The sequence below is a fragment of the Natator depressus genome, chromosome 6, assembly GCF_965152275.1.
Source record: "Natator depressus isolate rNatDep1 chromosome 6, rNatDep2.hap1, whole genome shotgun sequence".
NCBI classification, from domain to species: Eukaryota; Metazoa; Chordata; order Testudines; family Cheloniidae; genus Natator; species Natator depressus.
The window spans coordinates 87,072,211-87,095,619 of NC_134239.1; the positions used below are offsets into that span (position 1 = coordinate 87,072,211).

Genomic DNA, 23,409 nt, shown 5'->3' on the forward strand with positions numbered 1-23,409 from the left:
CCAATCATAGGAGTCCCCAACTTCCCCTATTCATTCCTTTAATGAACATCTCTTTTAAGTCCTTTTCCAAAACATTTATCTGGTTACTGTATACCTTCCCTATGGAGTACCTGCCCTGGACATCCGCCCTACACTTAAATAGTGAGTTGCGACATATAGCCTACTGCCCGTCATGCCATGCACGAACAGAGCCCTTGCTGAACCCACTGTGGGGAAGGTGAAAAAACCCCAACTGCACCCAGACCAATATGGTGATAAAGGAAAAATTCCTTCCCAGCCCCCCTAAAAAAGGGGCGACTAGCATAATGCCTACAGCAGGTCTAGACCAAACCTGGTATTTTACCACCTAAAGGGGAGGGAGGGTGGATCCTTCTTCAGACTGCTCCATGTAAAAGGGTGGCTTCAGGCCCAGAGCTGCCCCTTTTAAATTCTGCATTCATAGGGGATGAGTCAGTGACCATGCTGACCCCTTTTTCAACAGTTTTCATCCCCATTCCCTTCCCCACCCCAAATCCCTAAAGCACTGTTCCATTCACTCAGCCACCAGCCAAATTACCCCCACTTAAAGGTGCAGGGCGGTCATTGTGATGGTGTAAATGGGCACACAAGGTGCAGGGCAACAGTGCACTGGGTCCTAAATATTTGTAAAGGGATAACCATTATAAATGGCAGAGAAATCCTGTCACATATAGCTACTCTTTAAGACAAGCAAATTCTTCCCTAGGGTTCTGCATTCAAGAGCTAAAAATCAGGTCCTTGATATACAGTCCTGGTATTCCATGTCTTTGCCTCTTTTACTATACTCAGCAGAAGTTTGATGTCCCTTCCTGCTCCTGATACCTCTGAACACACAGCCCCTTCCATCTCCTTAACTCCACAAAAAAACACCGTTCCCCTTCCCTGAAGCAGGCAGAGAGCCCTCCTGCTCCTCAGTTGCTTCCATGGGCTACCAGTCGTACCTCATCATAGAATCGCTTTGGGTTCTGTGCCCAGTCTTGGCTGCTCCTAGACTTAGCACCTGATATGACCTGTTTCCACATTCCTGGGTTCTGTCCTTTGGGATCAGGTCATAGGAATAGGCAGATCATGTGGCAGCTGGGAGAGAATAAGGGGACTTTAGATGGGGGGTACATACAGCCATTAAGCACTCACCTCATGCAACAGCTGTGATCTGGCCCTGCCTCTCAGAGAGCCAGAAACCCAACATGCTCCCTGAACCTTAATTATCTAAATTATCCAGTCTCCAAGTAGCATCCGTCTGGGGATTAACTAGTTTTTAAAGTCAGTTTATGGTCTTTGTTGGTGCAATGTAGATTCAACTAATGTTTTCAACAAGAAGCTACCAGGTAGGAGAGTGTCCTCTCCAAACCCTGAATCTTCCTCCTCTTCTGCTGTCACGTCTGTTCTTAGGTTCTACCCTATTTTACCCTGGCCAGCCACCTCTACTTGGCATGCAACCATGTTCATGTAGTTAATGGAATTGCCACTGGCATTAATGTTGGGTTCTTTTATTTTTTGTGTTTTTGCATTTCCCCTCCACAGTATTCCAAACACAGAAGACAAACATTACAAAATAAATAATTTTTCTTTAAGATGAAATAATATCTCTGGGAATCTGGAAAGTTGTATTGCATGAAATGCCATGAATGAGCCAGGTGATTAAGAAATTGTTCAGAGATTTTTCACTATGCTTCCCTCATCTGTTGGTTCATTCTTTGCTCAGGACAGATATATTAAAACGAGATAATTTCTGAGAACATGTGTTGGAGCAGTTGCTTTGCAGCATTGGATGGTGTGAATAATTTTTTTTATTTTTTTAGTTTCAAGGGGAGTAGGATCTGTGTCTTAATGTATATATCGAATAAATGATAGGCATTTAGAGACAAATTCTGCTCTCACTGTGCAAGAGGTTTCTGTGCAGGGGGTGTATACACAATGCAAAGAGAGGGCTCCTGCATCAGGGAAAGGGGTGGAGTCAGAGGACCTACTTCTATCAGAGTCTTTGTTCCTCGTTCCTGTTGCGGGAGCCTATTGGAGCCACACAGGGCTACTTCAGTCAGCCTCATAAAGATGTCCAGAATCTATGTACCATTAAAATCACAAGGTCTTGTGTTGGCCCTCTGCACAGGTATGGGCATCTTTCACAGACTAATGGGGTTGGGGTGTTCTACAGTAAATGGATAATAACTGATAGAATACAACTGATAGACTAGCCGAGGAGCAAGTGTGACAAGAGTTTCAGGTAGAATTATAAAAAGTTATTTGAGCAAAGCATAACTAGTTTGTCAAATCACCTGTATTTTTATTGGCTTCTCAACTATTTTTAATTTGTTGATTAAATTTATACAAATTTACCTGAACATATCTCAGTCATTTCTTTCTGCTCAGTCCATCTTTGGCTGCTTCCTGTCTCCTCCATTCATTTGCCATTCCAGAATGTATTTGATTATATTTTTATTTTTTTAAAAAACTTAGTAGCAGCATGGTTACTGGTGAAACACCCAACAGTCCTGTGAACATTTTATGCTTGTTTTTTTTATTATTATTGACTTTTCTTACACAGGACATTGATATTTGGGCAACCAGTAAGAGAAAAGATTTTGGCAAAGGAGGAGAATATGTTTGGTATTTTTATTTTTGGTTTGTTGCTTTTATGGGGGGGGGGGGGTTTCGTCTGTGTCCTTTCACAGAGGAATTGTAAAAGGTCAGTAAAACCTATAAATTCTTGAATATCACCATTTGAGTGATATGGTGTGCACATGCGCCTATATATGTGTATATATATATATAATCTTTTTTTTTTTTTTAAATTGCTTGTTTGAATAATCTCACAGAATCATGTATGATATGTTGCTCTCCCAAATAATTAAAGTAAGCATTAATAAAAGGTCAGTTATTCCATTTAATAATGGTTTATGTGCCAAGAGCATCAAAGGCAATTTACACATCTGTCAGCATAATACACAGGTAGTTTTAAGTAGATCGTGCAGGTCATAAAAAAACATGTGATGTGAATTATATTGTACTACCAACATTTGATGCCAAGCAGTACTGCTCCACTTGATGTTCATTAAAAAACGCTTCTGCTATGAATTGTAAATAATTATTATGAATAGAACTCTATGAAATTTACTGATGGAAAACCTAACTTATATTTTTACACGTAGTTTTATAACTAAAACTAATATTCTAGAATGTGTAAGATAAATCTTAGAATTGTGGCCACCATTTCAAACCACATTTCTTAATTGATAATGGTTTGGGTACTTGTGCAATATACAAATTACTGGTCTTTTGTTAAGATTGTAATAACAGTTATTACAATTTATAAGCAAGAAAAATAGGAGAGGGAATCTTGCATTAGCGCACAAAGGGACTGAAGGTAACTCAGGCAATATCTATAGTTATACTATAATAAACCCAAATTATTGTCATTTAGACCTGGCCCTGCCACAGGTGTTGGTAGCATCCGCAAGATGAGAGCTATCCATTTTCAGTGGACATAAAATCACATTCACACAAAGGCACATCATAAAAATTGAGCCAAAACAGGGGTTACAATCAGTCACACCCATAGGGAGACATTTGTATCTGTGGTTGTCCCCTGGAGTGCAGCATTTAAGAGCTCACTATTTGTGAGGCTCTGTGAAAGTTACATCCTCCTATACAACTTGCTAGTATCTGGTGAAGGAGCAACACTGCCACTTGAGTTACCAGCATAACTGATTTCACTTCCTCCCTGCTTTCAGGGTTTTACAGGGGGTATGTTTAATTAAGCTAATCCATTAACCTTCTGAATGAGTCCCTTCACAGCCTGACACTTGACTGTTAACTACAATTTACCTGAACAGCATCTAGCTCTTCTGGTATTATTGATAAGTTTTCAGATTTTCTGATTGAGAAACTGTAACACAGAAGACCATGAAACTTTAACTTATCAGTTTTGTTTCAGTTGGACAATATTTAATATTCTTAAATAATGGATGCACTGTAATAAATTGGGTGCCCTCTATGAGCATGTAAATATAGGCTGTTTGAAGTAGTCTTTCAGGTATGATTTTTGCAGTACATTGTGGTGGCTCTATTGTATTTATTTAATTAGACTGCTATTGTACACATGCTTGACAATAGTTAACTAGTTATATTTTGTGACTTAGAATTTTACTTGCATTTTTCACTGCTGCACAAACTAGAAATGCTCACTAATTTTTAGGAAATGTGGTTTTAAAAAAAACCACCCCTTTGTGAACCACAAATATCTAGATCACCATGTCTTAACAGAAAGCTGGACACTATTATCACAGTATTGAGTAGCACATGTGTACGCAATCTTAGATCATTCACTAGATCGCTGAGCAAATACACAAACTACATTTTGTATGTGTGAAAACAAATAAAATGATATAAACTCAAATATTTGATACTACTTTTAGTATGTATTTTCCAATGAATAAAAAACAAACAGCTAAAGTATGGCTAAACATTGACATCCCTCCCTTCCCACCCCCACCCCACATACCAATGTCAACCCCCTTTTTACAAAAACCCAAACACAACGGAGTGGTTGCATTTGCCAAGATATATTTGTTAGTGAACAGATACTGTGTTATGGTGTGGAACTTGTGTCTGTTTTATGGCTGCTCTTTGAAAAGAAAACAGAGATGCTGACTGCCATGAGAATGAAGCAATCAGTTTCTTGATTTATTTTCAGTTTAACCTTAACCCATTCATGGAACTATCCTGTCCATTCAAATGTTTGTAATGTAGTTCTTGTTTTTCTTCGCAAGTCTTGCTTGTTTATTGAGTAATCAAATATATTTGTGATTAACATTTAATACAAATACAACACACTGTAGTCACAATTTGGTAATCTTCATTAAATACTTTAAAAGAAATAGTTACCAGCAGGAGGCAATATGGTGTAATAATGCCTCAAAGTAGCAACTGGCTGTAAGCCATTTTACACCTTCTGGACAGGAATGTTAATATGATTAAAGGTTTGGCAGCTGAAACTGGGGCACTGAGTAAGGCATTGCAATTTTTTTTTCTTCCCTTTTGAGGGACAAAAAGAGATGTTTTTATCAGTGCAGCTTGAAGGTGCTTTTAAAGGTTGTAAACCAAGACCGTGGATCATACTACAGAAGGGTCATGTATTTATTGTGTTTTCAGCCCTAACTTCCATTGAGTATATATTTTGTAATCAAGGTATAGCCTGTTGCTATGCAAAGTTTAATATTAAAGGTGTAGAATTTGTAGTAGAAGAAAAGCAATAGTTTCATGGCCAGTATAACATTGTCTGTTTAATGCCCTGGATTGAAGCAGTAACGTAATTGGCAAGCAACCCTGGTTTTACAGTTTTGAATAGTTTGATCACATCCTGCTGTGCAGGAACATGCTTATGACTGTTCATGTACAAAACTGGCACACTCCCAGTTGCTCATCTGAAACAAGTTAAAGTGCCTTTCTCCATTTCAAGGCACTGTTTGGCCTCAGACAGTGTTTCATGGTAATTGAGAACAAAGACTAGAAACAGTACGCTTCACTGCCTACCATTATCAATTTCAGCTAATGACTAATACTAATAAATGTCAGTAGTCCCAGTAGGCCAACTTCTTATTAACCTTTCTGAGGCTGTTCTCAAACCGTTCTTCTGGTTTTAAACCAAATAAGGTGTAGAGCTCAGTGTTTTCTGTGGTTCCTAGAGCATTCAAGATTTCTTACCACACATTGGTGAACATTTCTCATTGAAGAAATACGCCTTGTGAGCTGCAATAACTTTGAAAACCACAAAAAAGTGGTTATTTGAAAAATAGGTTGGGGCTGCACTCTAAACTAGGGAATCTGCATCCTCATGTTGAGGGGGGCAATCGCGCATGGCCACACTGTTAGAACAGAGGAAACTACCTTTTGTTTTTTATTTTTATTTTTTTAAAAACACTAAATCTTTCAAATTAGCCTCTCTGTTTTACCCTGTGGTGCTTATTCTAGCCTTTGCCAACACTTGCTGAGTTCACTCTGCTGGTGTTGGCACTAGCGCACCAGAAGGTACATCTGACAATGATCGAGCTACTGTGCTAGGACACTGCTCCTTCTACCCCCTCTTCTGCTGCCTCTAATACTAAGGGTCAGAGGAGAACACCAGATTCTTAGGTATGATTCACACTTGTCTGTGTGAAGCAGACAGCTGTGGGGGTGGGGGTGATTTTTCAAACTCACTGGCTTGTGTGGAGTGTGATTGCAATTTGATTAGCCCTAGGACGATCTTGGTTCATTTCCTCTCTTGTGCCAGCATACAGCAAGATCCCTACACCCAAACATTTCCTGTGCTTTTTCTCTAGCTGGTAGCAGACAAGAGGATGGGAGGAGGAAACTACCACCAGGAAGAGTGAGCAGAGGGAGTTAATGCAGTAAGCACAAGAGAGTCAGTATAGGCTCAAAGACTCTGCCTGCAAGATGCCCCTTTTGTGCAGCTCATATTGGAGTGAGCCCTGCTTTCGGTTAGAAGGGGATAAGAGCTGGGGGAGATAGCACTTTCATTTTTTATTCTAATCTAAAAGGTGGGATTTAACTCCAAAAAATAACCCTCTGGGAGGGTAGAACAGGGGAAATGGCTACTAGACCCAAGTCATCTTTCTCACAGGTGGCTGTAGGGATACATCCTTGCCTTCTCACTCTGAAGCCTAAGCCCATGAAGCTGGGCGGCATGCACCCTTCTAAGAAATTCACCAAAAAACAAAGCCCGGTCACACAAACAGTGATTTTTATTTGTAAGTCGGGCTCAGTTTTCCATTCAGTTCTGTTCCACAGAGTTAATGGGGTAAATACTTTAATTACACTGCAATTCTAAATATTTTTAAGAGTTTCCTTACAAAGATTCATCAAAACCTTCATTTTTGGGAAAGGTGAGTAGATCAACTGATTTATTGTCAGACAGCCAGCGGCAGCAGGGGCAGTCTTGTAGGGACACACTGGACACAGCTGATCCTAACAAGGGCTGCCTATTTGACTGTACTTCTTGATTGGTGGCGGGGTGGAGCTAATTACTATTTAACCCAGCAACAGCCAGAACCGGCTGGCTGCTCAACACGTTCCTGGCCTGCAGCTGTTCTTTGTCCGGCTTCCTGTGCCTGCTGCTGCCTCTTGCTCTTGTGCCTGCTGTAGCCCCTATCCTTCTCCATTCTTGACACCTCGGGCTCCGTTTCCTGACCAAGTCTCTGGCTCACCCATTGCCTCTGGCATTTGGCTTCTGATCACTGGTTCTAACTCTCAGCTCTGCTCTCAACTATGTCCCCAGGTGTCCCAAGGCCATGATTCTTGACTCCAGCTTAGCTCTCCTCTAGCCTTCAGGCCTAGCGACCCCCATGGATCTAACCATTAGGCCTGACTGCCAACATCCAGTCACGTACTTGACAATTTGAGCAGTGCAAGAAAGAAAGACTGAAGACTGTGTTCAGCTGTGGGTTTGACACCTGTTAAGGCCTCCCTCTTTCCGATGGATGTAATGAACACCTTGTAGAGGCTGCAGTCCCAGATCTCAGCCTGGTAGGAACAGATCTTCCTATCTGGGACCCAGATCCCTCAGGACCTGAAGAGTCTGCTGCCAGCCCAGTTTGACGGTGACCATGGGAAATGAAGCTTCATGAATCGATGCCAACTCCTGTTCATGCTACATCCCTGTCATTTCCCACTGATCAGGCCTGAGTGGAGCTCATTATCATCCTGTTAACTGGGGAGGCCCTGGCCTGGGCATCCCATCTCCTGGAGACTTCCTGTCCCTTGCTGAGGCAACTGGAGGAATTCAGTTGAGCCATAGCAATTGTTTTGGGTGATCTGAACCGTTCCCATTCTGCCGAAAGCATGCTTCAGAATGTATGCCAGGGAAATAGACCAGTCACCAGGTTCGCTGTGGAATTCCAGTGCTCACCGGCCGACACTAGGTGGAATGAGACAGCGCAGAGCTACCATTTTCAGCATGGCTTGAATGAAGAGCCAGGACAGGTAAAGCCAGCATCTGACTTAGATCCCCTGGTCAAGCTGTGCCTGAGCATTGGTGATCACCTGGCTGAACAGTGACTATAAAAGGAGTCCAGTTTTCGATTCCCCACAAGCCAACCAAATTCAACTCTGCCTTACTGATGCAGAAAGGAGCCACCAGTAAGCCATACACTTATGCTTATATTGCAGGGAACCTGGGAACTATGTCCAGGGGTGCCCCGGTAAGACTCCTGTCCCGTCCCAGTCAGGAACAACCAGTACCCTGGCGATGGCTGGCCAGCAAGCCTCCAGCTTCCTTTTTGGTTATGATAAACTGCCAGGTCTGAGATTGGGCTGAGAATGCTGGTGGATTCAAGGTCCTCAGACAACTTCATGGACATAGATTTTGCTTGGACCCATAACATCCCCACTCAATGTAACTCGATCCCCAGTTTGATAGAATCCATTGATGGGTCCCCACTCTCCTCTGGCCCAGTAACTCACCAGACAACACTGTTGACTGTGACCACCCTCCAGGGCCAGTAGGAGGTTCAGAAATTTCAACTGATCTGCCCCCTCATTCCTCTATCATCCTCAGTATTCCTTGGCTGGTTGCCTATGACGCACATCTAGTGGAGGTGAGTCATGATGCCCTTTACCTCAAGGTTCTGCTACCAGTCAGGTCTTCCAAGGTTAGGTGTTAGTCCTGAATCCTCTTGCAATGCAGTTGCTGAAGGGGGGACTTAAAAAGTAGATGCCACCATCTCTGTCACCCTTTTATCCCCTTCAGATATTTTAGAGAAATAAAAAGACTGTGCTGATGTCTTTGACAAAAGGAGGGCAGATGTTTTGCCACTACTTTACACTGATGATTGCCCCATTGACCTGCAGCCCAAGTCTGACATTCCCTTTGGCCATATTTACTCCCTCTCAGAACTGGAACTCCAGATGCTCTGGGACTACCTCCATGAGAATTTAGAGAAGGAGTTTATTCATCTTTCTACTTCTCCAGTGGGGGACATCTATTTGTTTTGTTGTTTTTTCATGGCAAAAAAGATGGCTCCCTGTGCTCTTGCGTTACTATCTCCTGACTAGAGTGACAGTTTGAAATCGCCACCCTTCGCCACTTATTAAGGAACTTTTTGAGAGACTTTGCTTGAGTAGGGTTTTGCCTAAACTAGACCTTCACACAGCCTATGGGCTGGTTTGTGTGAAGGAAGGTGGTGGGTGGAATACAGTGTTTCACACTTGACAGGGACATTTTGAGTATTTAGTTATGCCATTTGAGCTATGTAATGCTCCAGCTATATTTCAGATTTTGTGAACAATGTTTTATGAGATGTGATGGACCAATTTGTTATCTATTTAGATGATATCCTTGTGTTCTCTGAAAACCAGAAGCTACATGAGCACACTGTGACGTGGTTCAGTCACAGAGACCCCCTTGGGACTGTCACCTGATGTGCTGAAATTACCTCTGAGCCCATTTTCCCTGATGGCTTGGGACTCCAGAACCCTGCCTTGTTGAACCAGACCCACTAGCCTGCTGCAACACAGACCCAGGTCTGAACCACACCCCCAAAGCTCCAGGCTTTCACTGAGAACCACTCAGCAGGTTACCTATCTCCAGCACCCAGACACCAAGTTCCCAATGGGATCCAAACCCCAAATAAATCTGTTTTACTCTGTATAAAGCTTATACAGGGTAAACTCATGTCCTCTATAACACTGATAGAGAGATATGCACAGCTGTCTGCTCCCCCAGGTATTAATCACTTACTCTGGGTTAATTAATAAACAAAAGTGATTTTATTAAGTAAAAAAGTAGGATTTAAGTGGTTTCAAGTAATAACAAACAGAACAAAGTAAGTAACCAAGCAAAATAAAACAAAACATGCAAATCTAAGCCTAATACATTAAGAAACTGAATACAGGTAAATCTCACCCTCAGAGATGTTCCAATAAGCTTCTTTTACAGACTAGACTCCTTCTTAGTCTGGGCCCAATCCTTTGCCCGGTACAATTCTTGTTAGCTCCAGCTCAGGTGGTAATTAGGGGATTTCTCATGACTGGCAGCCCCCTTAGTTCTGTTCCACCCCCTTTTATAGCTTTAGCACGAGACGGGGATCTTTTGTCTCTCTGGGTTCCCACCCCTCCTTCTAAATGGAAAAGCACCAGGTTTAAGATGGATTCCAGTATGAGGTGACATGGTCACATGTCCTGTGAGACCCCAAGCCTCCATTCTTTCTGGCCTGACTTCCAGGAACACAGGAAGTCTTACAAGTAAACAGAGCCATTTACAACCAATTGTTCTAGTTAATGGGAGCCATCAAGCCACCATTAATGGCCCACACTTTGTATAATTACAATAGGATTTCAGAGTAATACTTCATATTTCTAGCTTTAGATACAAGAATGATACATTCATACAAATAGGATGAACACACTCAGTAGATTATAAGCTTTGTAATGATACCTTACAAGAGACCTTTTGCATGAAGCATATTCCAGTTACATCATATTCACACTCATTAGCATATTTCCATAAACATATGGAGTGCAACGTCACACACACATTCTCTTTGTCCGTGACAGACTTCACCAGACTCGCCTCTATACTTAACTGAAGAAATGTGAATTTGACAATGACACTATTGAGTTCCTCAGTTACAACATTTCTCCCAAAGAGCCTAGCAAATGACCTATGGAAAGTGTCTGCCATCACTAGGTGGAGCGCCACAAAAGATATTAAGGGAGTTCAGCATTTTCTTGGATTTGCCAGTTTTTATCCACAGTTCATTAAATGATTCTCCCAGCTAGTGGCACTCATAACTGTACTCCTCCAAAAACAGGTTCGTTTTGTCAGGTCAGAGGAGGAAGTCAGCCTTCAATCAGCCAAAGAAAGCTTTCACTTCAGTTTCTGTTCTTGTGCATCCAGACCCTGCTAAATCTTTTACTGGGGAAGCAGATGCTTTGAAATTTGCAGTGGGGGTTGTACTTCTGAAAAATGTAGGCCCCATAACCAACTCCATCCTTGTGTGTATTATACTTGTAAACTTACACCTGCTAAGGAAAAACTGTGATGTCTGGAACAATGAGCTGCTGGCAATCAAAACCACAATTGAAGAATAGAGACATCTTTAGGATGAGTCTCAGTTCCCAGTCCAGGTCCTTACTTATCACAAGAACTTAGAGAATCTTTGAACAGCCCATCATTTTGAACAGCAGCAGATCCATTAGTCACTTTTCTTTAACAAATTTGATTTCATCATTACCGACTACCCTGGGTCATGAAACAGGAAAACTGACACCCTTTCCTGCAAGGATGAATAGGCCGAAACAAACACAGCTCCCCGAGATACTGTGCTATGCCCATCTAATTTTATTTGTGGAGCCATAGCCTGGGATTTGGTGTTCCTTATTCTGACATGACTCCCAAAAGACCTGCAAGTGACCAAAGTCTGTCAGACACTTGATTTCCCCCAACACGCTGGCCAGCTCAGCTTTCTATTTGCACAATGGTCTTCTGTATCATGGGAAGTCTTTATATGCTAGAAGGTCAGCCCAGAATCAAAGTGTTGAGAATGTGCCATGATATGCTGATGGCCAGCCATTTTGGCTGCCATAAAACTCCAGACTTGGTGGTACAAAATTCACTGCTGGCCAGGGGCAAGTACTGACGTGAAAAAAATATGTCCGCTCCTATGACATGCGCTGTCGGAACAAGTGCTCACATGCTAAACAGTACTCCAGGCTCATCCCTTTCCACCTGAATCCTGGATTTTACTGTAGAACTATCTTGTTCCCAAGGTTGCGCCAACATCCTAGCAGTGATCTTTTCACTAAGATGGCACTCTTTATTTCTTTTCACTCTCTCCCCACCACTCAGGAAACAGCTTGCCTTTTCCTAAACTATATTTTGGTTCCACGGATTGCCAGCCAGAATAGTGTCTGATCAGGGCCCACTATTTACTTCCCAGTTGTGGTGCGAGCTCTGTAAACTCCTAGGAATTGAACTCTTTACCACCCCATCCTGTCACCTGCAGACCAACAGGCAGACAGAACAGGTAAATCAAATGCTCAAGCAATGCCTTCAGTGCTTCCTTAACTACTGCCAAGAGGATTGGGTCACTCTCCTGCCATATGCCAAATTTGCTTAAAATAATTCCATCCATACCTGCATCCAACACAGTCCATTTTATGCCAATTACAGTTTTCACCCTCATTTCCATCTAGTTGCACTCGCAAGTTACTGCTGTGACAGATCTCATTACCCACCTTCAAGTTCACCGGGAATTTATGGAGCATCTGGAGTCTGCCAAGGAAACATAAGCGTCATTCCAACCAAAACCGCCAACTTGCATTGACACTAAGTGTGGAGGATAAGGTCTGGATGTCCTCTAACAATGTCAAATCCTACCACCCATCTGCCAAATTAGACTACCAATACCTGGATCAATTTGAGATTACTGAACAAGTCAACCCAGTAACAGTCCCACTACAGCTGCGCGAATGTCCATCCAGTTTTTTGTGTGTGTCCCCTGAAGCCCTACACAGAAAATCACTTCCCTGACTGCTCTGCTCCATCACTTTCCTTCAAGGACAGGAAGAATGCAATGTCAGAGAAATCCTGAATTCTAAGCAAATCAGAAGTCAACTTTACTACCTGGTGCACTGGCAATGTTGTGGTTTGGAAGAACGATCTTGGGAACCAGAAGGGAATGCCTATGCTCCTGAGCGTGTACTTGCCTTTCACCAAAAAAATCTGGTCTTTATGGCCCTTAGAAGTTGTCTTTGCGGGGAGAGGGGTGGTAATGTATGGGGAGTCCTGTACAGCAGGGCAATCTTTTAGCAACATACTGGACGCCTGATTCTAACAGGTGCTGCCTGTTTCCACTTCTTGCTTGGTGGAGGGGTGGAGCCAACAACTATTTAACCCAGCAAAAGCTGGAGCTTGCTGGCTGCTCAACACTTTCCCTGCTCGCAGCTGCATTTGGTCCTGCTTCTTGTGTCTGCTCCTGCCCCACCTGCTCTTGTGCCCACTTCAGTCCCTATCCTTCTCCATCCTTGACATTCCTGGCTCTGCTTCCCGACCAAGTCTCCAGCTCGGCCAGTGGCCCTGGCATTTGGCTGCTGATCACAGTTTCTGATTCTCAGCTCTGCTCTCAACTACGTCCCCAGGTGTCCCATGGCCCTGATTCTTGACTTCAACTCAGCTCCACTCTAACCTCCTGGCCTGGCTGCCCCCAAGGCTCCAACCTTTAGGCCAAACCACCCATTTCCTGGTCATGTCTTTGATGTTTATATTCTGTGCTACTTCCCTTAGGGAGTAAAATAGGTAAAATGAGCCTCTTTGGCTGCAGAGTTTACAGAAGCTCCAAACTGGCTAGGTTCCTCAAAAGTAGCAATAGCCTCTGTGGCTGTGAAGCACAGAATACCTACTTCCCTCATGGTATTTGAGGTACTGGGAATGGCATCGGGGAGTTGCCCCATCCCCCAACATCTTACCAAAGGTCAGGTTCTTTCATACCTGACTGTATGTCAGTCTGTTCTTCAATAAATAGAGGTGTTTTTTATTCAGGTACCACAAAAAACAAAAAAAAATCAGAAATGGTCTCTGATAAACAAGCCAAAACATATGTGATTCTGGTATTGTCAGTGTGGTTTCCTGCTGTATGAGTATGTCATGGAGTGACGTGCAATTAAACCTGAATGTTAGCTCACCCCTTGCTCTTTCCTGAATTTTGAGTGACATTGTATTAGATCACACTGAGTAAATGTGCAAAGTGGTGGGGGGGGGGTTTGTTGTTTTTAAAGTGAACTGTAGTCCTCTGGAGTCTTGTAGTAAGTGAACTCGCCAAACTTAATCCTCTCTATACCGTGGATTGGGTATGTTCACTTGTAATACCCCCACCCCCAGAGAAAATAATATTCACTTCAGTTTTCATTTAGTAATGTATTCAATCATTGCGTATAGTTCTATAGTGTCAGTTTATATGTTGTTGCATAAAGGGAGGAAAGCTGAGACTGTCCAGAGGGAATAAGAGATCCTTAATACTTCCAAAAGGAAGTATTTTTTCACAATGCACAGTCAGTCTGTGGAACTCTTTGCCAGAGAATGTTGTGAAGGCCAAGACCATAACAGGGTTCAAAAAAGAACTAGATAAGTTCATGGAGTATAGGTCCATCAATGGCTATTAGCCAGGATGGGCAGGCATGTTGTCCCTAGCCTCTGTTTGTCGGAAGCTGGGAATGGGCGACAGGGGATGGATCACTTGATGATTACCTGTTCTGTTCATTCCCTCTGCAGCACCTGGCATTGGCCACTGTCAGAAGACAGGATACTGGGCTAGATGGACCTTTGGTCTTACCCAATATGGCTGTTCTTATGCCCTAGTAAGGCAGTTTGAGAAGATTTTGAGATCTGTATCTTTGGAATCTCAACTAGTTTCCTCACTTTGACATGGCAGAGGCTGTGATTTCTGTATTGGCAGATTTTTTGTGCCTTGCCATGAAACCCTGGCCCTGTTGAACTCAGTAGCCAAACTCCCATTGACTTCATTGGAGCTAGGATTTCACCCTAAGAGAGTGAATCTGTCACACTATCTCTGAAGCTATCCTCTCAGTTGACTACAGGTATGGCATTGACCCATGCCATTGGGAACCATGTTCCTCAGCTGGAAGGACAGGTCAGCGTGTAGGACATGGAGGGAGTGAAAATAGAGGATTTGGAAGGATTTTCTAATCTTCCTTCAAGAAGTTCTTATAATAGACTCCTGTATCTAGTCTGAATGCTCAATATGAGTAAATATGTGCATGCATAACTTCCTTGAAAAGAGGGATTAAAATTTGTCTTTTTGAACTTCTGAAGCAAAATTTTAATTAATATTGCATTTTCTCCATTTAATGTCACAAACTTTTGGCTGGATTCTGCCCTGAGATACATCACTATTTGTATTGTTAAATCACCTGTTGTGCTTATGCAAACAATGTGTTGTGTAGAATTTACAAGTTACATATCTACATAGTATTTGAGGGCATGATTAAGCCTTGTATCTTTAATTATAAGCTTTAATAAATTTTCAGCTGGAACATTCATCTTCTATTCAGTACATAAGAACACCTTCCCTTTTCGAAAATGACAGTAGGTAGTGCCCATAAATTTGCATACAAGCTTGTTTGATTAATTGCTGTTTGACTCATCTATCATAATGCTAAGCTCTAGGATCACATAGCTCAGACTCCCAAACCACTTTCTAGAATTAATTTAAATATTTAATGTCAAAACCTTAGGATGAAACAGGAAAAAATGGTTTATCATTGGTGGTCTGTTTCATTAACAACCTGTAGAGGAAATTCCCAATGTGTTATAAGTAATGGAGTGTATACAGTACTTAGTCCGAGAGCAGAATTGTACTCACTGTGGTTGAAATAAGTCATATAGGTGCTGAAATTATATGCTTAGATATTTTTAAAGTAATGCTTCTACAGTACTTAGAAGATGTAAAGTGCTGTACACTTCCTAAATGTTAGGCCAAAATCTGATTTGCTTACGGAGCAGGTAAAAATCACATTGACTTTAATGAAAATTTTCCTTGAGTAAGGACTCAGGTCTTTTGGATTTGGCTCCGTGGGTATTACTTTTAAAAATATACATTATCCAAACTGTTGGGGAGGTTTTCCTATTAAATTGTAGTATGCACAGACAACATGCTTATGAAATCTGCCTACAGAAATACATTGTCATACATTTGAATTATCTCTTTGTTAAAAAAAAGAAATTATAAAAAAGATTGGTTTTGTCTTATTTTTATTATACACTCCCTTCCTAATAACATAAGTGGAATCCGGTATACGCATTTATATGGAAAAATTGGTCCCTAGATTGTGTGTGTCTGTCTTTCTATTACCCTATAAAAGATTTCTGAATGTAAAAAAAAATTTGCATCTTTATACTCAGCCTCCATAAATCCTGATGTCTATTTAAATAGTAATTGATTATACGTTTCTCAATTTAATATTGCATATGAGTACACTTTAGAAGTGCAAAGCATCATTATTTATTATTATAGCAATGAAAACTCGATCCATTTATTTTATGAAGACAAAAAATAACTAATTATATCAAGAGTTCTACCAGTCCTGTCTAAATGAAATTAGGAAAGAGAAGGTGGGAAATAATTTTTATTTCCTTTTGTTGTAATGTTTTTCCCCTCTTCTTCCCCTTTTTGTTTTAAGTTATCACTGTTTATTCTAAGAACGAATCCTAAAATATTCCATATTTGCCATTTTTATTTTGAAATCTATGACTTGTATAAGAGGCTGCTTTTGTGGTCAAAATTATCTTTCTGATGGAGATTTAGGGCCATATCCTCAGCAGGTGTAAATCAAAGTCGTTCTATTGATTTCAGTGACTCATAGTTTTTCTGAAGTAATAGCAAAGTGAACAATGGATGGAGGCACCTTCAAATAATAGTGGCCAAATATATCTTTGTTCATGCTGCTATCATGCTGTTACATCTATCAGCTATCTTTGATATGGATCATGGGGGTGATGGGGTGGAGTTGATTTGTCTACAGATCAAAGCAGAAAAAATGGATAGAGCTATTTTCTGGTAGCAGTGTTATTTCTTTTGAGAGCTCCCAAAGTGTAGTAATGTCCCAGTGTTGCTTCAGAGTTCTCCTTAGCTATCTTTGCTCTTCAATATGCCTGTGAGCCTATTAAGAGCCTGAGCGCAGAAGTATTAAAAGAAGATTAAGTGCCTTTAGTATGTTGGTGACAACTAGGTTTATATCTCCAACTCATTTACAGTAGAACCTCAGAGTTACGAACACCTCGGAAATGGAGGTTGTTCATAATTCTGAAATGTTCGTAACTCTGAACAAAACATTATGGTTGTTCTTTCAAAGGTTTACATCTGAACAGTGACTTAATATAATTTTGAAACTTTACTATGCAGAAGAAAAATGCTGCTTTCCCTTTTTTTTTTAAGTAATTTATGTTTAACATAGTGTACTGTATGGTCTTTGCTGCTGCTTGATTGTGTACTTCCGGTTCCAAATCACGTGTGGTTAACTGGTCAATTCGTAACTTTGAGGTTCTACTACAGGGAGTGTGGCCAGGTGTTTTTTTATCATTGTCTGGGTGAGATTAGCTATGGATGAGATTGAGTTGGTTGAGACTGGTAAGAATGGGGAGATGATGATAATGACTTGGTGGAAACAATAGAATATATAGCAGAGGTTATATAGGCCTCTTTGATAGGTGACTTTGCAACTTGGGCATGTTCTTAAATTCCCACCTGTTTTTAAGTGGCCCAATAGAATAGTGACCAAGACATCTGCATTTGGTAAGGAGGTTGTGGCCCCTTCTCTATTCTTTGACCGAAAGACCTGAATGACTTGAGACCTGCCTACTCGTGGGGACCCCACTCTTTCCTATGATAATACTGCAGTTGCAAGCAATGGAAAGGTTCAAGCTGAAGTCTCTCTGGCTCATAAGGAAGAGACTTGTTGACAGGCTGTTCTCCATGAGGACTTGAGAATTGAATTCCCTCTCCCTTGGTCCAAAATGACTTGATCTGGACATGGCAGTAAATGAGGAGAAACACAAGCATGGATTTCAAGTGGCAAGCCACAAGTTTATTAAACTTAACCCAGGGGCAGAGTGCTACCTGCTCTGTTAACCATATTCTCAAATACCATTTTAAGTGGTTCTAGTGTGGGGGTTACAGGTCTACTACCAGATAACCCACAACCCAGGATAGACTCTTCTCAGCCTACCCCTACTTGCTCTTCTACCATCTCCACCTCACTCTGCGAGGGGGACAGAGGGTAACTAAAAGGGGATCTCTGCCCAGGAAGGCCACAAGCTCTCCCTCTATACCGTAAGAACAAGGCCCATCAGCAAAATCCCAGGTGTTTTACTTCTGGCTACTGTTCCTCTGAACCATAGTGGAAACCTGCTGTAAATTGTGATGAACTAACATCCTCACCAAGTACTACCACTAACTACTAAACCCTATTCCTTTTCAACTTAACTGTGCCTCTAGGGTGCCGTGAGGAAAGCACCAACCTCCTCAGGCCTCTGCCAATTTTGCCCTTATGGGAAGAAAAAAATTTCTCCTGTCCCCAAAACAGTCAATCAGTCACACCCACAGTATCTACAAAACACAACTCTGAAGCTATCAGCACAGGGTGGGATGGCTGAAAAACAGCAAAAACAGGCTTCACGTGGCCTGAGCTAGAATTTGAAACTAATGAAAGGGGAGGCTGAGGGACCAATCAGCTTCCTTCCTTCAGTTGGCCAATTAGTGGCTAGAGATTCTGCTAGAGGAGGGGGCCACCCCTGCATCTCCCTCAGCATATGTTCTCCTCCTCTGTTCAACTGGGGTATTCCAATCACCACCTGCCCCAACAAGTTTCCCACTTGATGAGGTGGATTGGTGGAATTGGTTGAGACGAATATGCAATCCTATCTGCAAATACTGGCCCGCCTTCCCCATTTCTTTTTGGCTAGGTTTAATGTAAAAGAAAGCTTGCACATCTTTATTAGAAGCAGTTGCCATCCTGCCCTGTATTGTGCATTTTTTACCTAACATATCAATACAGTATCAATTCTCTTTAAGGCAATTATAGAAACCCCTACACAATGAACACTTGGTTTTGTGTCCTATTTCTGGGACATCAACAAGTTGGAGAAACATTGGAAAACTACAAGAAAATGATTTACTGGTTAGATTGGGGTAGGCAAATTTTTTGGCCCGAGAGCCACATCGGGGTTGTGAAACTGTATGGAGGGCCGGGTAGGGAAGGCTGTGCCTCCCCAAACAGCCTGGCCCTGACCCCCTCAGATCCCCCGACCCATCCAGCCCCCCCTGCTCCTTCTCCCCTGACCACCCCCTCCCCGGACCCCCGCCCCTAACTGCCCCCCCAGGACCCCATCCCCTATCCAACCCGCCCTGCTCCCTGCTCCCTGCCCCCTGACTGCCCCAATTCGTATCCACACCCCCACACCCTGACAGCCCCCCTGGGACTCCCATGCCTATCCAACCCCCCTTGCTCCCTGTCCCCTAACTGCCCCCCAGGATCCCCTGCCCCTTATCCAACCCCCCCGCTCCCTGCCCCCTTACCACGCTGCTCAGAGCAGCAGGAGCTCACAGCCCGGCCAGAGCCAGCCATGCTGACCACACTGCCCAACAGGAGCAGAGGGCCAGAGCACTGGCGGTGCGGCGGCATGGCTGTGGGGGAGAGAGAACAGCAGGGGAGGGGCCAGGGACTAGTCTCCCTGACCAGGAGCTCAGGGGCTGGGCAGGACGGTCCCGTGGGCCGGATGTGGCCTGCGGGCCATAGTTTGCCCACCTCTGGGTTAGATGACCATCTAAGGTTAATGGTGACTTATGAGAAAAGGCAATCCACCTAAACTATTTGAAGGACGTAAACAGTAAGGAAGAAGAGGAAGTGTTTAAGGTGGTAAAAAAAAGGGAGGGAGGGGAATATAATTGTGATGGAATAAAACTGAGCAAAAGTAAAGTTAAGTAGAATATCATGAGTAATTCCAAACCGGGAAGAATATTAAGCCATTGACTAATCTCTCTTGAGAACCTGTGGAAGCCCCATTATTTTAGCCATTTAAAATTAAATAGCAATAAAGACTCAATTTTAGGAAACAATTCTACACTAGCAAAAGGACAAACCTACATGAGCTAATATTTATTTTCCACCTCTAACTTCTATGAATTCATGAATGTTGTCCTGGGAAGTCTTGAGTCATGTGTAAACTTTTTTTTTTTTTTAATTCTTCGGGGGGATACTGGTTCTGCCAGGTATCCACTGGAAAAACTGAAAGGAGGAAGCATGTAATTGTGAGAGATTACTGTCTAAGAGATTTTGGACGTTGTGCTCTATGCAGTTTTTATCACCATTCTTTTCTGTAGTGTGTTTTGACACATTTAGCATGGTGTATGCTATTGGTACAGTAGAAACAACAAATTCTTTTTTTAAAAGTTTTTTGAATTCAAGTTTATATTTTGGTCGCTATAGTAAAACTATGATTTGCCCAATTTTAATGGACAAAGGTATTTGAAAGATTCTTAACAAAAGGTAAATTTGAAAAGTAACATATCCTCATTGACATTAATATGTAGAAGGCAGTAAAGGATATTTTAACCTTTAAGCAAAAATAACCGAACAACCATCTGTTAAATCTTGTATGTTTAGGGTCATTATTGATTTTACATGTAACTACAATAATTGCTTTTCACAATCATATAACAATGATCATAAATATTTAATATCTGAGGTAGCTAAACTAAAATACTGTAGCATAGACCTAATACTGTAGTACTGGATAAATATCAATAATATTTACTTCAAATTTTCTATGCTGTTGATAATATAGAGTGTCTCTTTGGAAGAAAAATTCAGCCATAATAAAATTTTTGCCCCAGAATTAATAAATTAAATATAATAAATATATTAACCAAAAGTTTTACTGGAATAAGTGTTTGACTCGTGATTCTCCTTACAGTCATTCACAAAGTTTCTATTTTCTTAGGTAATTTTGATTTTGTTTTTCACCCTCTTCTGCAAAGTAATTGAGCCTTAGGCATTCATATCTAATTATTACTAAAGTTCACACAGAACTAGAAAGCAAAGATGAAAGAATTATGTTGAATGAATGAAATCAGTTGTTTTACAGTCTCATTGGAAAGGTTCTAAGTTGTTACTGGTCAAGTGTTCTTTCCAAGTAATCTTCAGAAGGTGGTGAGCTGATTTTGTATCCCAAAAGGGGATTACAGTGCACTGTGCGGACTGATGCCGTGTTGGGTAGAAGAGGAAGGCTTCCACTCCCCCTCTGCTTGAAGCGACTTGGATATCTCTGGCCTCCTGCTATCAAGCCTGCTTTGGGGAGCTCTGGTCAGGAAGTGAAAATCTTTATCCCTGTCAAGGTTCCTTCCCCACTCTGAACTCTAGGGTACAGATGTGGGGACCCGCTTGAAAGACCCCCTAAGCTTATTTCTACCAGCTTAGGTTAAAACTTCCCCAAGGCACAAGGTCTTTGCCCTTGAATTAGGTAAACGCTGCCACCACCAAGTGATTTAACAAACAATCAGGGAAAGGACCACTTGGAATTCCTATTTCCCCCAAATATCCCCCCAAGCCCTTACACCCCCTTTCATGGGGAGGCTTGAGAATAAACAAGATGAGCACAGACCAGCCTTGGATTTTTAAGACCCAAAAAACCCAATCAGATTCTTAAAAAACAGAACTTTATTAGAAGAACAAAAAAAGATAAGAGAACAACTCTGTAAGATCAGAATGGAAGATAATCTTACAGGCAGTCCGATTCAAAACATAGAGAATCCCTCTAGGCAAAACCTTAAGTTACAAAAAGACACAAAAACAGCAATACACATTTCCTCCAGCACAGCAAATTTTACAAGCCAAAACAAAGAAAACCTAACGCATTTTCTGGCTAGATTACTTACTAACTTTACAGGAGTTGGAGGGCTTGCGTCCTTGATCTGTTCCCGGCAAAGGTATCACACAGACAGACAAAAGCCTTTTTCCCCCCCTCCAGATTTGAAAGCATCTTGTCCCCTCATTGGTCATTTTGGGTCAGGTGCCAGCCAAGTTACCTAGGCTTCTTAACCCTTTACAGGTAAAAGGACTTTGCCTCTGGACAGGAGGGATTTTATAGCACTGTATACATAAAGGTGGTTGCCCTTCCCTTTATATTTATGACAATCCCTTTGTAGGTTGCTTCCTCTACCTTCTCAACTTCTCTAAGCCCAACTATTCTTTCTCAATCTAAAAGCACTGGTTATAACCCCACTTCTGAAAGTCCCAATGACAACTAGAACATGTTAGGGTTTTGCATGGGGGTAGGGACGTTAATTTAAACCAGTTAGCAAAACCAGGCTAATAAATCTCTTGATGAAACTAATGGCATCTAGCAGCTTCTTCTTAGATCTTTCTTTATTTCTCACTTGTAACCAATACTCGGGCCATTCTGCTTTCCATGCTGGGGCCAAATTCTTACTTAGACAGCTGCTGAGTGTCTCATTACACTTTCTCTTTTATGTGCTGCATACTGTCCTCCATGGTACATAGACGCTTCTCAACTGTTGAGACATTTATTCATTTTGTTTGTTTTGGCAGATGGATCCACCCCATTGCTTTCAGGAGATGTCATAACATTCTGTAAGCTTTCTGTTTTGCTTAAAATTTCCTCAGATCTCCCTCTACTTAGGGTGTCTTTCCCTGTAAATGTGAATGATGGAATTGCCTGGAGACCTTGAGGTGGGTGTGGGTGCTGGGGGTTGCACATGTTGCAGGCTGCACTTCAGAGAAATTCTCTCTGCTGCTTTTTAGTGTAGACCTGGCTTGACATGAATAACTGGACATGGGTGAGGCATCATTTTTTGGGATTAGTGAGTTAAACGATTCAGCAGGCTGGAAACAGAATATCTGTTCTAGCTAAGATAAAGGGGAACACCCAGGGAAACTATTTACAATGGACAAGATAACAATGGATAAGTCAGAAATGTAAAGATGAGGTAAAGAGTAAATTGTACATGGTCAGTGTGTGGACAGAGCATGGTGTACAGGGATTGGTTCCTACAGATTAACCAAGCCAATCCCAATGATGCAAGTATAGTATATGCAATGTAATGCCTAAATGTGTATAGAGAAAGAAGTTTTCTGTGTAGCCTTGGATGTGTCATACACCCTATGCTCACCCCCTATACTCAGTGGTGCTGGAACATTTTTAATAGTGGGGATGCTGAAAGCCAGTCCCCTTATCCCTGTCCGTGTTCCCCCCTCCCCCGGAGCTGAGGCCGGGAGCAGGGCTGTGTCTCTGGAAGTGGGGACCTGGACAGAGGTACAGGGGCTGGGTCCACAGCTGGAGGTGGGTATGGGGTCGGCAGCTGGGACCCCACGTAAAACCTGGAAGTGCTGCTGCACCCCCCTGCACCTGTACTTCCCCTGCCTATGCCTATGCTTCAGTCTGACCAACACCGCATAGCTTTGCTGTATCCAAATAAAGCAACCTGAGTGATGAGACTGAAGTTGAACTGAGTTCTTGAGGAAACAAGTGAAGAGGTCTTGAGGGAACCACAGTGTTTAGTTTTAGGCTTTCTGCCTCTGTTAGTGGTCTGAAAGCTTTTAGGTGGATTTTCTGAAATAACAGCAAATTTCCATTCAGAACTGAATGCTCTCAGAAGCCCCCATCAGCTTGGGTAGCTAGTTCCATCCCCACAGATATAACATTAATGAAACAAGATTTTTTTAAATACATACACACACACATTATATATACATACACATATATAATAAATCTCATGTTCATAGTATACACTATTGTTGAAGCTGAGAAGGCTATACATTCTAAACCTATCTTTTCTGTTTTATATAATTTTTAAAAATATT

The 23,409-nt window shown here is 42.0% G+C and overlaps 1 protein-coding gene across 2 annotated transcripts in view; it reads left to right on the forward strand.

The window, feature by feature from the left end:
* The window catches only part of MIPOL1 (mirror-image polydactyly 1), a 238,708-nt gene that overhangs the window by 61,547 nt on the left and 153,752 nt on the right, over positions 1-23,409 (forward strand). The gene's annotated exons all lie outside the window — the stretch shown is intronic.